The sequence below is a fragment of the Capsicum annuum genome, chromosome 5, assembly GCF_002878395.1.
Source record: "Capsicum annuum cultivar UCD-10X-F1 chromosome 5, UCD10Xv1.1, whole genome shotgun sequence".
Taxonomy (NCBI): domain Eukaryota; kingdom Viridiplantae; phylum Streptophyta; class Magnoliopsida; order Solanales; family Solanaceae; genus Capsicum; species Capsicum annuum.
In genome coordinates, this window is record NC_061115.1 from 201,825,471 (window position 1) to 201,843,095 (window position 17,625).

Sequence of the window (17,625 nt, forward strand, 5' to 3'; positions counted from 1 at the left end):
TTAAGGTTTAGAAAAGTTTGTACTCGGTAGATATTTTCTATGTATTTTTGGGTTGTACAGTTATAAACTTTTTTATCTTAGTTCAGACTATCTCGATATGTGGTAATTTGTAGGGGTATGTTCAAGAGATCTTTTTGTATATTTGGTGTAAATGATTTTTCAAATATCTTATTTAAGTTCATATTCTGGTATCTTTGTTCAATAACTTCTTTGCTTGCAGCTGCAATTGTAGATTGATAAAGGTTATGGGTTTTACGGAGTGTCCCAACGTCTCCTTCTAGCTCTGAAATTTTAATGTCTTACGATCGACATAGCTCTGCACACTGCCGAGTTAGCTGATTTGTAGCTACAGACTTCAGTTTAACTTCATTAGTCTTTCTATCAGTCTGTGTAACTTTGTCTTGATATGTAAGCTGCAATAACGTTTTTGTTAGTACTAATTACTTCAATTGTAAATGTAAAATTTAATATATTCAATACTAATCTCCGAATCTCTTTTATTGTAACTGAATTTTGTATTTTCTTTGTTAGCCACCAACGTACCTGTGTATTATCTGTTCGTACAATAAACTTGTTATATACAATATATGGCTCAAATGCTAATAAACATTTATATAATGAACATAATTCTTTTATATTTATTTCTGTTTCATTAAATGTTCCTGAATAATATCTACAATGATATTCTATTTTTTCATTTTCGTACCTATATTTAAGTATTCCTCCATAACTACATTCACTAGCATCTTCTTCTACTATATATATAAATTTTCTATTTTTGTTTGGAAATTGTAATTTTAGTAATTCTTTACAAAGTGTTTTTATTTGCTGAACTTGTTTTTTTATCTTCTTCGTTATAATTATATTCTACATCCTTTTTAAATTTTTTTGTAAAGACTTTAGATTTTCCGCTAATTTTGATATATATTTCCTTACTTGGTTTACTCATCCCTAAAATGATTGTAATTTCTTTTTAGTATCTAATTCTTCTTTCGAATTTATTATTTTTTGTACTATATGTTGTTGTATTTTTACTCCACTTTTATCTATTTGTGTTCCTAAAAATTCTATCTGGTTTTTCATAATTTCAGCTTTCTTTTCACTTAAACTTATTCCCGATTTTTCTATTATATCTGTAAATTGTTCTAATAATTTTAAGTATTTTTCTTTGATTTTTGTATATAATAGTATATCATCTATATATACTATACCATTAGGTAATTATTTAAAATAACTATCCATAAAATGTTGATATCTACTTGGTGCATTTTTATATCCAAATGGTAGTACATTCCATTTATAAAATCCTTATGGTACCGCAAATGTGGTTAATTCCTTAGATTCTTCTTCTAACTTTAAATGGTAAAATCCTGATTTACAATAAATTTACTAAAGTAATTATATCCTTATATTTGTCTTATTTTTAATATCTTATTTGGTATTGAGTAATTATATGTCATAGTTTTTACATTTAAATTTCTATAATCAATAACCATTCTACTTTTTCCTCTTTTTTGTTCACTATATTTATTTACTATAAATACTGGACTATTGTGTTTACTATTACTTTTTTGTATATATTATTTTTATAATAATTCATCTATATGCATTTTAAATTCTTTTAAATCGTCAAAATTATATGTTAATTGTTTTTGAGTTATGATGTTATTTTTATCTATTAATTCAATTTTTATAGTAGTTTTATGTTTTTCCCATCCTTTTAATGGATCTTTACTATATAATTGTTCTAATTTTTTCTTAATTATTTCTATCTTATTTATTGAAAATATAGTTATTTCCTTTTTATTTATTGAAAATACGACCATTTCTATTGTATCTTCAGTATTTTTTATATTTTCTAATTTTATGTAATTTTTTCACTTCCTTCTATCCAATCAGTTTTCTTTCTTATTTTATTAGTAACTTTTTTTGCTCTTACTTTCTGTTTACATGGTGTTGTAAACCACCAATTCGTTCTAGTTATTATATATGGGTATAATTTATCTAAAAACGGCATTCCTAAAAGTATTTCTTTTGATGTTAGCTCATAATTATAGATTTCTTCTATTGTTGATATTTTATCTCATACTTGTGTTTTTACATTTTTAGCTTTATAAGTAATTAAGCTTCCTGCGTTATTAAATCCTTTAACTATTATTGGTGTTTTTAATTTATCCCATTTACTTTCTGGAAAACAATTATATCCACATAAATTAGCTTCTGCTCCTGTATCTATCATAGACGTATAATATCTACTGTAATACCCTTCTACTACTATCTTCATTAATACATATATTTTCATATCATATTAAAGCTCTTCTTAAGAATAATTTCTCTCTGTTATATGTTAAAAATAATTGTGTATGCTCTATATTATATGGTTTTACTTGTTCTAGCCATTTTATTCCTAATATTATATCTGCCTTTTGCATTCTTCCTTTATTTCAAATTCTATTTTTATTTTTCTAACTCCTATTGTTATTTCTTTTTCTGCTATATTTTTAGTGTTTATTAAGCTTTTTGGTAGATCTGGGCATATATTATTGTCAGGTTTTATTTCCTCATTTTTTTACTAGATATCTTGCTATATAATTTTCTTCTTGTCCTGTATTTAAGAGTATTAAATATTCTTTGTCATTTATTGTTCCTGTTATGTAATATTGGTTTAAATTAGTTGTTGAACTTGTTCTTTTTGATGAACTTGATGATTCTGATTTTTTATAAGCTATTCTTTTTGTTGTACTTATTCTGTCATTTATTATTTCTAAATTTTCTTCTATATTTATGTCTCTATAACTATAATCATTATTATCAATTGTTTTTACAAATTGTTCAAAAGGACTTTCTATTTGTATTTTGTTAATTTTATTTTTTCCCGTTATTTTATGTTTTGTTAATACATATAGATTTTTACATCTTGCTATAAATATTTTACTTCCTGGGGTTAGTTCTGTATGAATTTTGCCTATAAATATTATGCTTCGGTTACTTGTTTGGTTGTTTGGCCTTATCTTGAGCGTGACAGTAAACTTTATTTGGGTGTAATTTAGCTTGGCTTGAATGATGGGATTGTTGTTCTTCTCTGATTTATTCAAAATCACATTTACTATACCTCCTGTTCTTTCTTTGTTTTATTCAAATCACATTTACTTTATCTTGGAGATAACCGGTTATGTAACTTCCTAATCCTTCTCATTAATTTTGTGCATGTAAACCTCTGTTCGAGTCTCATTTGGACTCCCCTACATCCTTCCGAAGACAAAACCCTCTTCCTTTGAGTCGAGCCCTTCACATAAAGGCCAAATAGGATCGATGGAAAGTGATATACAGTCAAAGATGCTGATATACAGGTCGAAGAAGATGGAGAATGGGCCAAAGCCTAAAAATGCCGACTATAGAATCCATATTGGACTGATATACAATCAACATACAGTCGGATATACATTCGATATACAAAAACGTGGAGAAAAAGGGCTTCAGTATAGAGATGATATACATGAAAAAATGAATTCCTTGAAAATTCATAGAATTGACCCAAAAGCTGGACAGCCCATTAATGAGCCCAAAAGGGCCCAATCCTAACCCTTTCTTTATTGATAAAATTACATATTATAGACAAAATATTATATTAATTACATGGTATGATGAATGTTTTAAAAAATTACCATTCATAGCCATTTGGTAGTTTAAAATCAATTTTTTTGTGGGGCCCTATATACAAATATATTAAGATTTGTATATACTAAATTTCTCTATCATGTATTTATTTTTGTTATTTTCTTTTTATTCTTTCTCTATTCTATTGGCTCAAAAAACGGCCACATGAAAGCACATGATTATTAAAGATATCTTCTTCTATTTTTTTCTCTTTATTTTTCTCCCAAAATCACTCTAATATTCTTGATTTTAGATTGAAAAAATGACAACATTGACAACGTCATACTACATGATTCTTCATGAGATCTTCAACTCTTTTCTCCTTATTTTTCTCTCAAAATCACTCTAATATCACAAATTTCATCATTGATTTTACTTTGAAGAACCTTTTTATGGATTTGTCACCATATAAAATTTATTTAGAATATCTATTGAAGATTTGAGGTAATCTTTTAGTATTTTTTATATTAGATTTAATTTTTTTTTGATTTTTTATATTTTGCAATCCTTTCTATCATAAATTTAGATTGAGACAACTTAAAAATTTATTGAATTTATGTATATTTGTAAACATAAATTTATGATAGAAAAGATTTTGCGCCTTCTAGCAAGGAGGAAAGGACAAAATGTTCTAAGTTATCTCAATATAAAGGGGGGAAGCAATGAAGTTGACAATGATTTTGAGGTAGTTTTGTATTTTCATGAAACAAATTTGTTGTTTAATATACACTGTTGTTCAATATAGGTTTATACATATTCAAACAAGTATATGTTTTTTAGAATAACGCATATGCATATATACTGTTTTAGAGTACATATATATACAATTTTTAGAATGTGGTGTGACCTATCTTTAAAAGATTTTTTGTTATATAAGTGGTTTTGTTAACAATGTGCCTCAAGTTGATTCTGTATGCTTAAATTGTGAAAGTCGGAGCATAATTGAAAAGTGACGAGCACTTAATGGTAAGAATTGGGCAAACTGAAATCTCTATCACCAAAACATAGTCATGGTAGTTGAATTTTTACTTGAAGAGTCTATTTAGAGGTCGTGTGATTCAACTATGGAATGTAACGATGGTGAATATGCTTGATTGAATAAAGTGTTTATCCTTAGTAAAAGTATTTTATCCTGTAAATATATTTATGCAGTATTTCATATGTTTTTGGTCTAAAAATGTGCTTGTTTACTGATGGATGTGATTAGTATTTATTCAGTTTAGTGTGCATATACATATATACAATTTTGTCACAAAACTATATTAGGACGAGTGCATATTCATATATACAATTTACAATCATACATTTTTTTGATATGTATATGCATATATATACAATTTAGCATTATAATGAATATACATTTATATAGTTAGTATGTGTTAAAACATATATACAGCTTAATGTAAACATATATAGTTTAATATACAAAAAATGATATATACATCTTTTATCATGTATAAGATGTAAATATGTATAACTAGTTCAGAGATAAGGCATTATATACATAATATAATAAATTTGTATATTATTTTTTTTGCTCATCTATATTTTTTTATTCAACAGGATAACATTTTTGTAATTACTGATCTTCCTAAGAAGTCCCTGCATATTATGTGTTACGTAGAGAGAAAGAATTTTGATACCTTAAAACAGAAGTTATCAGTTGTACAGCTTAGAAGATTTATGTGTACGTGCTTTGCTCAGTACGACTCCATGCCGGATTCATGGGTTCAGTCGCAAATATTTCATTGTGCTATGTCACTTGAGTTGAAAATCAGTTCAACTGTTGTTTTAACGTATATATAATGTTTTCGTATCAACTAATATAAGTCACATATGATGAATGAATTTTTAAAATTTTATTAGTGATGTTCATCATTTATTTTCATATGAAGAAAATTATACAAAAAACTTATGTATTTTTATTTATATACTCAGGTTCATTTACAGTAACATGTTATATACTTATATTCATATAAAAAGGATAGCTACATAAATACATGTCACCCAGATAACAACAAAAATATATATATGATTACACATACAAATGTACAGACATAAAAAAAAAAAAACTCAATCAAATATTATTACATATATAAATATTCTATACAATAATTAAAAAATCTTACACAAATTTTCTATACAAATATACAAACATTTATAAACTTATACAAGTATACAAATATATACGAAATCAAATACTTATATAAATACAATTACATATATAAATGTACAAACATAAAAAATTTTATAAAAATATACTTACGTATACAAATATACAAACATATATAAACTTATACAAGTATACAAACATGTACGAAATCACATACGTGTACAAATACAATTACATATACAAATGTACAAGCATTACAAAAACTTATACAAATATACTTACATATACAAATAAACAAACATATATAAACTTATACAAGTATACAAACATGTATTAAATCACATACTTATGCAAATACGCCGACCTACTCGATTTCAAACAAATTTTACTTATCCGTTTACATTTGACTTTATCGTATTGAAATTTGTTTCTGATTACGTGTTGTGTCATCATCGACTTTAAAATAGCTTTCTTCGTATACACCTGATCAATCAAAACTTCATTATGATTTGGGTCTGAAAATTTTGCTTGAAATTACCCATTTATAGTAATAACTTCAATCTGTTTAATAGGATCTGCATCAATTTGGTCATTTATATCATCAACATCAGCTCCAACACTGTCCGAACTCAGCCCGCAGTCAGACCTCCCGCCTTCAAATTTCTTGTTTGATTTTTCATATTCAACGACTTTATCAAATACAGAAACACATAATGGATAGTTTTCAAAATCTTTCTCTTCTTTACGTACCATTACATACACTGTCACGCCCATGTCATTATGTATCTCCATTCATTTACTACTAAAAACAACTTTATACTCTATTTTTAACATTTTCAAATTCAATCCAATAGAAAGCCTATTACCCAGCAATTGAAGCAATTGTTCATGCTTTTCACTTTCTTCAATTGCAATTGGGTCTAACTAATATTGTTCATATTCATTATCAACGTTTCATACACCCGAATACTTCAAAAATAATGGACAATTGTGTCATTTTGCATATAATCTGCAAATAAATACAAATAATTAATTCCAAATAAATTTAGATTTAGAAGTAATTTAGTAAAAACAAGATTTTCAAACATTTAATGATTTGTGAGGAAAAAACACAAATTAATTTTACTATACACAAAGTAATCAAACTATAAAAATCCAATAATCAGAATGAATTCAGAGTCGTAATAGTTATTTGAATTCAGAAAACATATATAAATTCGAGAATAAATTCAAAAGCGTATTTAAAAAAAAAGTATTTTATGAATTCTCTTTTACATATTTTTGAGCAGAGATTTTACCCGTTATCAATTGTATGAACATCTTCTACTGCTTATTTCAAATCTTAAGAAAAAAATATTTTCTTCATTTTTGACAGATCCATAAAAATGAAATTTAATGTTTAGTTATGAAGGAGAAATATGTGGAGCAGTTGGAGGAATTTAAGAAAATTGATTGCATTTAACTTTTCTTTTTTATCTCTGGTTACTGTTGGTTTTTTTTCTTTTTCTTTTTTTTTTTTTTTGTATAATTCTTCAATATATACAATTACCCACCAACTATTTGTGTCTATAAAATGTAATAATGAAACTTAGACTAGAAAGTTAGTTATAAGAGTTATAAGTTGTCTATACGTGAATTTTTACCTTCTTTATTTTTCATTCTTGTTTATTTATTTGTCTTGAACACTTTAATTAATCTAGATAAGTCTCCTAAGACGTTACCATTTTATTTTATCATGACTTTCTTTTAGTCAATTCGTAATTTTCTCACTTAATTTACCTCGATGAAAATGAATTAAATTGATTCCTTCGACTTTTTCTTTAAGACAAGTCTTTCAAAATTAGGTATTTTATTCTAAGAAGATATTTGTCTGGTTCTTGTGATTAATAGCTTACATGGATTAAAACAATTTTCTCCAAATCAAAGAAATCAAATTTTTTCGTAAATTTTAACTTTTTTCATAATCGATAAGATACTTTTAACGGGACATTCCCCTAACATTTTTCAAAGGTGTTATTTATAACAAAATTGATCTTGTTTTTTTATATAATAAAGATAATAATAAAAAATAATTACGTAATTTTTTTTTATCATAAAAACACAAATTTAGTTCCTTCTTAAATTCAAGTGTGCAAACTAGTTTAAATAAATGAGTCTCTTTAATTCAAGTAGAATGTTTCATAGATTTTCTTAGAAATAATTATGAATTAAGTAGAATATTTCTCAATTAGAATATTTCTTGATTTTTTCTTAATTCTAACTTTTCGTGATTAATTATGAATTTAAGTAAAATATTTTCTCAAGTAGAATATTTTATAATTTTTCTCAAAAAAAAATAAATTAATCACGAATGAAGCGGAATATTTCATAATTTTTTCCTCAAAATTAATAATAGATTAAGTAGAATATGTCGTAACCTTTTTCTAATTCAAGTAGGCTATTTCTCGTTTGAATCAACAAATGTCAATTTTAAACATGTAAATAAATGATTTTATAAAAGTAACCCTTTTTGGAAAGTTAATCACCTTTTATAAGTTAGTCGAAAAATGATCTTTTGGTGAACCGTTTAAAACGGACACTCCTAAGTGCCTTAAAAACCTTCTTAGGGTGTTAATTGAACCCTGACTAAGTTTCTCTTGTTTCAAAGATTTGTTTCTGTTTTTGAATCTTTGAAATATCTTTAAGTTTTCTTGATATTTTTCATAAAAATTAAGTGACGACTCTATAAATCTTTGTCAAAATTATTTCAAAATTCTCTTGAATCTTTGAAATAGTTTTAAGAGGTCAAAATCATTTTCTTAAAAATGAAGTCCAAAAAAGGATAAAACAATGACATTAGCTTTAATAGCCGACACATTACGATCTTGTGCTATCCCGACTTTTGTGAGTGTTTTTTTGAGAGTAAGATCAATTCTCATAGAAAGCTGATAGCCAAATGGCTACCCCAAAACCAAAATAGGAAGCAAAATAACAAGACAACACAAGAGAAACAAACACACACTAGAAAGGAGATGAAGAAGAATACATACAATGTAAATATAGTAGAAAGACCTTTACTCCTACCAAGTGATTAACAAAAGATGGTGTATCAAACCATCAATCACACCTCACCAATAGAAGCTCAAACCTTTCTCTTAGGTGGACCAAAGGACTCACGCTTCCTCAAGTTCACCGTTCTTGCCAAATTACCCAGTACGAGTGAAAACCAAATCAATTGCATTCAAGGTACCAAGTTTCGGATTTAGAGCTAAAACTAGAAAACTAAAGCTACAAACTATGAGTAATATCTAATGTCATTCAAAAACTATTGAAAAGAGTGAAGAAATTGTCTATTTATACTTTTACATGCCAATTGACAAAACTACCCTTAATGAACTAAAGACAAGGGGCGCCCCTTGAGTGTTGAAATATAAAGTGAAAAGTCCATCTTGCCCCTTGTAGAATATAAACTCTTCAAGTCCCTTATTCACATATCAATGCATTCCCTCCCTTGGCCAAATCTACAACACCTTCACAAACTTTCAAGTGCATGAACAAAGCTTGAAGTTGTTGAAGTTCCTTGGCTTGGCTCCTTGTGAAAGGTCTTGAAAGCTTGACACTTGCATCATCTTCTCCATCTTGAAGAGAGTTTGTCCTCAAACTTGTGGGTTCATCCACATCAAGTAAGGCTACGGGGGAAAGGTCACAAACATTTAATGTATGGTGAACTTGGTAATCCGAAGGTAGATCAACTTGGTAAGCATTATCACTGATCCTTTTGATCACTTGGAATGGTCTATCACCCCGTGACTTGAGTTTAGACTTCCTTTGATTTGAAAATCGATCCTTTCTTAGGTGTACCTACACCCAATCTCCTGGTCCAAGCACCAACTTTCTTCTTCCTTTGTTTGCCTTTTGAGCAACCTTTTAGTTTTTCTTTTCAAGTGTAATCCGCACCTTCTCATGGAGTCTTTTCATTGCTCGGCTCTTTTCCATCCATCAAAGATAATCACAAGTTCACTAGGCAAAGGTGTTAAATCCAAAGGGGTAAGGGGGTTCATGCTATAGACACACTCAAAGGGAGTCATTTCCGTACTTGAGTGTACTACCTTATTGTATGCAAATTCCACCAAACATAGGTAGTCCTCCCATTAACTCAATTTACCTTTAACCATAGTCCGTAGCATAGAACCCAAGGTCCTATTTACTACTTTCGTTTTGCCATCGGTTTGTGGGTGGCAAGAGGTTGAGAAAAGCAACTTCGTACAAAGCCTATCCCACATGGACTTCCAAAAGAGACTTAGGAACTTTGAGTCCCTATCACTCACTATAGTGTTTGGGATCCCATGAAGCTTTACAACAATTTCAACAAATAAAAAAGCTACACTAGGGGTATCCTCGGTTTTGGCACAAAGAGAAGCTATCAACGACAACAAAAATGCTATCTCGACCCTTTCTAGTCCTTGGCAGCCCCAAAACAAAGTCCATGGAGATATCTAACCAAGGTATAAGGGGAATGGGAAGTGGGGTGTACAATCCTTGAGGTAGGAGGCGAGATTTCGGACTCCAGAAATCCATACATTGGCCACAAACCTTAGCAACATCTTTGCGCATTTTTGGCTAATATAATTGCTCCTCTAAGATACCGAGGGTCTTATCACCCCCAAAATGCCCCATGAGGCCATCATCATGTGCCTCTCTCACAAAAAATTCCCTCCATGAACTAGAAGTAACACAAAATCTCCTCCCTTTGAATAAATAACCATCAAACCGAGAGTAGAAGGAATTGTCATTCTCCTTGAGCCATCGGTCCCTTCCCCACTCTTCACATTCCCTATAAATAGGAGCAAAGGTAGGATCCTCGGGATACAACATCCGCAAGCTCTCAAATTCCATCAGCTTCGAAGACAAAGTAATAACAAGCACATGCTTTCTAGACAACGCATCGGCAACCGTATTTTACTTCTCCTTTTTATAATGGATTACATAAGGAAACGTCTCGATGAATTCAATCCATTTAGCATGACTCCTCTTCAAATTGTCTTGGCTCTTAAGGTGTTTCAACGATTCATGATCCGTTCGTATCACAAACTCCTTAGGCCATAAATAATGTTGTCAATTACCCAAGGCTCTAACAAGGGCATACAACTCTAAATCATAAGTCGAATAATTAATAGTTGCCCCTTTTAGATTTTCACTAAAATAAGCAGCAGACTTGACTTCTTGTATCAAAACAGCCCCAACACCAACTTTACTTGCATCACATTCAACCTCAAATATTTTATCAAAATCAAGCAATTGCAAAAAGGGAGCCGAAATGAGCAAAGCTTTCAAGGCCTCAAAAGCCTTAGCTTGCTCTTCACCCCACTTAAAGGGTTGATCCTTTCTAATAACTTCGGTCAAGAGGGCTGCTGTGGAATTAAAACCCTTGACAAAACTCCTATAAAATCTTGCCAACCCATGAAAACTTAGGATTTCTCCAATAGTCTTAGGGGTTGGCCAACTTTGTATAGAGTCTATCTTAGATTCGTCCACTTCTACACCCTTTGAACTCATAACAAAACCCAAAAGACCACTTTATCAACTCCAAAAGAACACTTCTCCATGTTAGCATACAACTTTTCCCTTTGGAAAATATCAAACACACATCTCAAATGATTCAAATGTTTATCAATAGACTTACTATACACCAACATATCATCAAAGTAAACAACCACAAACTTTTTAATATAAGGCTTCATTACATGATTCATTAGCCTCATAAAGGTACTACGGGTATTTGTAAGGCCAAAGGGCATGAACAACCACTCATATAGAGCAAATTTGGTCTTGAATGCAGTCTTCCACTCATCACCGGGTTGCATACGAATTTGGTAGTAGCCACTTCTAAGATCGACTTTAGAAAACACACAAGAACCATGGAGCTCATCTAACATATCATCTAGCCTAGGGATAGGATGACGATACCTTATAGTGATTTTGTTGATGACTCTACAATCAACACACATACGCCAAGTTTCGTCTTTCTTTGGTACCAAAAGCACCGAGACAACACACAGACTCATACTTTCTTTGATGCAACCCTTGTTGAGAATCTCCTCAACTTGTCTCTCAAGCTCCTTAGTATCTGTGGGATTGCTTCTATAAGCCAGCTTGTTTGGAAGTTGTAAACTCGACACAAAATCAATTTGGTGCTCGATTCACTGGATTGGGGGCAACCCTTGTGGCAGTTTTTGTGGGAAAAAATCATCAAAATCCTGCAAAACAAGTGAAATAGAAGGGGGAAGAGAAGAAGAAAAAGAAGAAAAATGGTTAGTATTAAGTGCATAGGCTAGGAGGAGCATGAGAGTGTTAATATGTTGATCCTTGAACAAATCCTTCCTCCTAGCTAACATAACCATGGGTCCTTTAGCCTTAGAACCCCTAGAATCCGAGACCTTACCATTTGGTTTGGTGGAACCCGAGGCCTCTCCACAAGTTACCTTCTTGGGTTCCCTCTCTTTCGTCTCTTTGTCTTTCAATTCCCTTAACCTTTGGTGTAACTCACTCACTTGAGATGGTGAAAGTGGTTAAAGTGTGAATCTTTTACCACCATGTTCAAGTGAGTACTTGTTTGACCTCCCATCATACTTGGTAGACTTATCATATTGCCATGGTCTACCAAGTAATAAGTGGCATGCTTGCATTGGAATGACATCACACAAGACTTCATCTTTGTAATTTCCCACTTAGAACCGAATCAAGCATTGTCGAGTCACTTTTAATTAACCACATTCATTGAGCCATTGAAGCTTGTAAATGCTAGGATGTGGAGTAGTGGGTAGTTTTAAGAAGTCCACCATAGTGGCACTAGCTACATTGGTGCAACTCCTGCTATCGATCACTATAGTACATACACCACCCTTGATTAGACACTTAGTGTGAAATAAATTTTCTCTTTGGCTTGAATCTTCAAGTGCCTTACTCACCATGGCCCTCCTCACTACATCGTTAGGAATTTGACACTCTCCATCTTGTGTCCAAGCTTCTTCTTCTTCACATTCTTCATTCTCAACATCAACTATTAATTCTCTATCTTGAGGTTCAACCTCATCACCATTCTTGGATTCCATCACCACTTTCTCTTCTAAGTAGTACATCTTCCCCTATCTTAAAATCACATTTCTTCAATTTGGGCATTCACTTGCTTTGTGCCCCTAACTATGACATTTAAAACATTGAAAACCCTTAGATGAGGGAGGAAGGACATTTAGCTTCACCTCCAATTTTGGAGGTTGGTATGACACTTTCTTGGTTGTGATTTGAGAAGAAAGAGAAGATGAAGAAGATTTGTTCTTGTTCCAACTCGAAGTCAAAGGACTTACCTCTTTGTTTCTTGGCAAACCCGAACCTTGTTGGACTTTGAGCTTGTATGCCGTCCTTTCTTTTTTCTCCTTTTCAATCTCCATGGCCACTTGGAAGATACCATCAACGGTTTTACACTTGTGAAGAGTCAAATGAGAGGATATATCCTTGTTCAATCCAACCTTGAAGCGAATAACATCATGTTGCACTTATTCACCTCTATGGTTAAGTTTCAAGACAAGTTGTTGGAATTCATCATAATAGGCCATGACACTCTTGCTTCCTTTCTTAAGATTGTAAAGCTTAGCAAAGATCTCATGTCTATAATGCTTCGGTAAATATCTTTCTCTCATAAGTCTCTTCAACATCTCCTAAGGAGGTGGTTGGCCACCAATCAACACATCACCAAATCTTTTGGCGTAATCCCACAAAGTGTTTGCATATCCTTCAAAGTGAGCAATAACATAGCAACTTTTCTTTTCTATCCGTAAAGGTCATTCACTTGAAAAATATTTTCACAAGAGGATTCCCAATCTATGTACACTTTCAGATCACTCTCACCCTTAAAAATTGGAATGCCAACCTTGATTGAATTAATGCCCACCTCTCGGTTTCCTTGTCTTCGTTTTTGCCCTCGGTTTCTCCCATAATGCCTTCTTTGATAATGTCTAGCCCTCATTTCTTCCTCAAACCAATAGTCATCATTAGGAACAGCAAAACCTTCTTTCTCCCCTCTACCATAATCTTCAACTTAGATAGGATAGTTTCAGTTTTGAGGTCTAAGTGGAGGGTTATAAGGTTTTTGATTATTTGAGACTTGGACTTGTGGCATTGGATGTTGTGGGGGGTTTGGTCTTTGGTTCATTGGATTAGGTATTTGGTAGTTGGGGTTTTGTAGAGGTGTTTGGTTTAGTGGAGGGTTTGGTCTTTGGTCAAAGGGATTGGGCATGTGGACATTCAGATTTAGAGGGGTATTTTGGGTTCCAAGTCCTTCTTATTTGACTTGGTTCATTTGAGGAAGTAGAGGTCTTGGCAAATTTTGGTTAGGAGGTGTTTGGGCTTGGTTTTGTAGGGGTTGAGGAGGTTAAAGCATTTGGTGGAGGGTTTTAGGTATTATAGTCATGAAAGAGTTATTGGCTTGGATACTAGAGGATGCATGGTAGGGATTAGGAGTAAAAGGTTGTGAGTTCCTCCTACTGTCAACACAATCGAGCTTCCACTAATAGTCACCATTTCACTTTTCATAGCATCTACATCACCCTTCATCTCTCTCCCTATAGCATCCATATCACCCTTTATATCTCGGGCAAAGGCCTCAAACCGAGCCATCAAGGTTCCCACAACGTCATTCCCAAGTGTAGCATTGGAACTCTCAGTTTCCATGGTCAAGATACCTAACAAAAAAACAAACAACCTACAAAATGAACAAACATGTTAGTTCATATAAGCATCACTTCACTCACACTCAACCTCACCTCACACTTGGCTTCACAAGTATTGGATAATTGGCAATACTTGGCAAGTTACTTGAGTGGTGAGAAGCTTTGGTCCAGAATCGAGCTTTGTTTGAAATGACTCAAATAAAGTGATGTACAAACTTGAACCAACCAAATACTATGACTTTAAAACGAGAAAAGCACACAAAAAACCAAAGACATGAATTAAACGAACTCTAGACTAATTACCAATCTAGTAGGAACTTACTAACTTGCTAATTAGTGCTTGAATTAGCTTATAAAAAACTAGAATAAAAAAGCTGAAATTAAGAAATCTAATTTTAGATATTAATTTGGTTGATCACTAGTGATGATGTGGTACAACGTGGTTGGTTGTCACTTTTTTTTAAAATTTTCAATTTTTCAAATCTTTGTTTCGGCCAAGTATCCCTTTGGGGAAGAAGAGTCTCGGATTTGAGGGGGTAAGAAGGCAATTTAGAGTCCTTTCAAGCCTCAAATTGAAATTGAAATGAAATGGTCCCCCTCTTGTACTTGCAAGTGTACTTGATTTGTCCTTTGGTCCCCTCTTTCTTCTGAATGAATTAAGAATATACTAGGGAATATTCTTGTACAAACAACAAGAACACTTTTTTTCCTCCCTCTTTTTGGATCAAACAAACACTTTGAATATTCTTCTTCACTAAGATATGAAGATGATGGATAAATAAGATGAATATTCAAGTGTTGACCAAGTTTGACCAACAAGCAAATGAACCTTAATGTTAATTTTTCTTTTAGACCTAGGGCCCTTAGGCCAAATCAAAATCAACCAACTAAAAACCAGCCACAAAACTCGTACAAACCACAAGGTCAATTTTAGATCTAGCTCAAAAAGCTTAAAAAAACCATGGCCATGGTGGATCTTAGCTCAAACTCAACCAAACTTCACTCTAAAGGTAGATCTAGACTCCCTAGGTACAAAAGAGCAAGGATCTAGTACAAGAAACTTCAAGGACAAAGTAAAATAGTGGAGATTTAAGGTTTTAAGTTCGGATCTACAACAACACAAGACTAGACACCATTTTTTTGTGATTTTCTATAACTTTTGACTTTTTTTTTGTGAGTTTTTCTTAATAATGACACTAATGACACTAAAACCGAGATTTAGAGATGTAGGAACACCCCTAAACAAGACTTTGATATCAATTGATAGCCAAATGGCTACCCAAAACTGAAATAGGAAGCAAAATAACAAGACAACACAAGAGAAACAAACACACACTAGAAAGGAGATGAAGAAGAATGCATAAAATGTAAAGATAGTAGAAAGACCTTTACTCCTACCAAGTGATTAACAAAAGATGGTGTATCAAACCATCAATCACACCTCACCAATAGAAGCTTAAACCTTTCTCTTAGGTGGATCAAGGGACTCATACTTCCTCAAGTTCACCTTTCTTGCCAAATTATCCAATACAAGTGAAAACCAATTCAATTACATTCAAGGTACCAAGTTTCGGATTTAGAGCTAAAACTAGAAGACTAAAGCTACAAACTATGAGTAATATCCAATGTCATTCAAAAACTATTGAAAAGAGTGAAGAAATTGTCTATTTATACTATTACATGCCAATTGACAAAACTACCCTTAATGAACTAAAGACAAGGAGGCACCCCTTGAGTGTTGAAATATAAAGTGAAAAGTCCATATTTCCCCTTGTAGAATATAAAATCTTCAAGTCCCTTCTTCACATATCAATGCATTCCCTCCCTTGGCCGAATCTACAACACCTTCACAAACTTTCAAGTGCATGAACAAAGTTTGAAGTTGTTGAAGTTCCTTGGCTTGGCTCTTTGTGAAAGGTTTTGAAGGCTTGACACTTGCATCAAAAGCTATCTACTTTCATAATCACATAGGTGAAATTTGTCAAGGGTGGTCCTGTATTTTTGATACACTACTCAAACGAGATACAAAATTTTATTAAAAGTTATTATACTCAACCTTCACAAATCATTACAGGAATAAAATGCACTCACGTCGTAGGAAGAATTAAAAAATAGTTCATCCCACACCAAGTTATCATATGATTCATTCTTTCTATTGAATCTGGTTATAGGATTTCTAGTCCACAGGTTGGATTTTCTCATGATTTTTTATAGGTTTCCTTCCTGCCACTCGATTCGTTTTAGATCTTCTATCTTGCCAAGACCTTTGTTAGTTCATCTGCAAGATTATCACAAGATTTGATATAATCAGTATTTGGGTATCATTTGTCAAATATTATATCACAATATTATTTTCTCCGTACGGATCTGATTACTGCTACAATAACAAGTTTTAAACTATATCAGTAATTATGGTGCTATCAAAATAACTCAAATTAGAGAATTCAATTTCTCAAAATAAAGAGATTGATCAATTCACTTTTTTACTAGTTGAAACTAAAATAGTCAGTTCAACAGTAGTCGTAGTAGAGTTAACAAATAATAATTATTTTTTTTGTCATTTCAACAAATAACTATTGTAATTTGGGGTATATTACACCAACAATTCAAAAAGCTTTAGCAAAGTATTTTTTTTTCTTTATAAAACAAGACTCAACTTTCATACCAAGTAAATGCACCTGATTTGCTTGTATCTGCTAAATACTTTTAGTGCATACACGTTTTCGTGCCAAGTGCAATAAGTCTCACATTTCATATTTTTTATTAGGCTAGCGAGTTCTTTTTTATTTATCACATCACTTTCATATATTTGAATTAAAAGGAGTTACATGACTCATACAATCAACAAAATATACCTCATAATTTTGTTTTTTCACCATAATTTGACACGTCAAAGAAAAGTTCATCACATAATTTAGAAAATTTTCATTTCTAAAATGAAATTACCCAATTTTCATGTTAAAATGGCTACTCGGGGCATTCAGCCACCGTAAGGAGAGGGGCTTCATAGCAACTTTCATTCTAAAGGAAAGCGAAGAATCAACCTTTAGTCAAAAGGAGCCCTACTTCCCTCTTTCCTACCTCATCACTTTAATTCAAGGGCAAACCCATTTCCTAGTCACCGGGCTGAGGCGAGCAGTTTGATAGTAA

General features: G+C 31.8%; 1 long non-coding RNA gene across 1 annotated transcript; it reads right to left on the minus strand.

Annotated features, from left to right (window-relative positions):
- Nucleotides 1–5,886: 5,886 nt before the first annotated feature.
- On the minus strand, nucleotides 5,887–7,177 carry LOC124898747. Its single transcript, XR_007055515.1, has 2 exons — nucleotides 7,069–7,177; nucleotides 5,887–6,779 (listed from the first exon to the last, which is right to left on the minus strand). It is a non-coding gene; the product is annotated as an uncharacterized LOC124898747 (long non-coding RNA).
- Nucleotides 7,178–17,625: the final 10,448 nt, after the last annotated feature.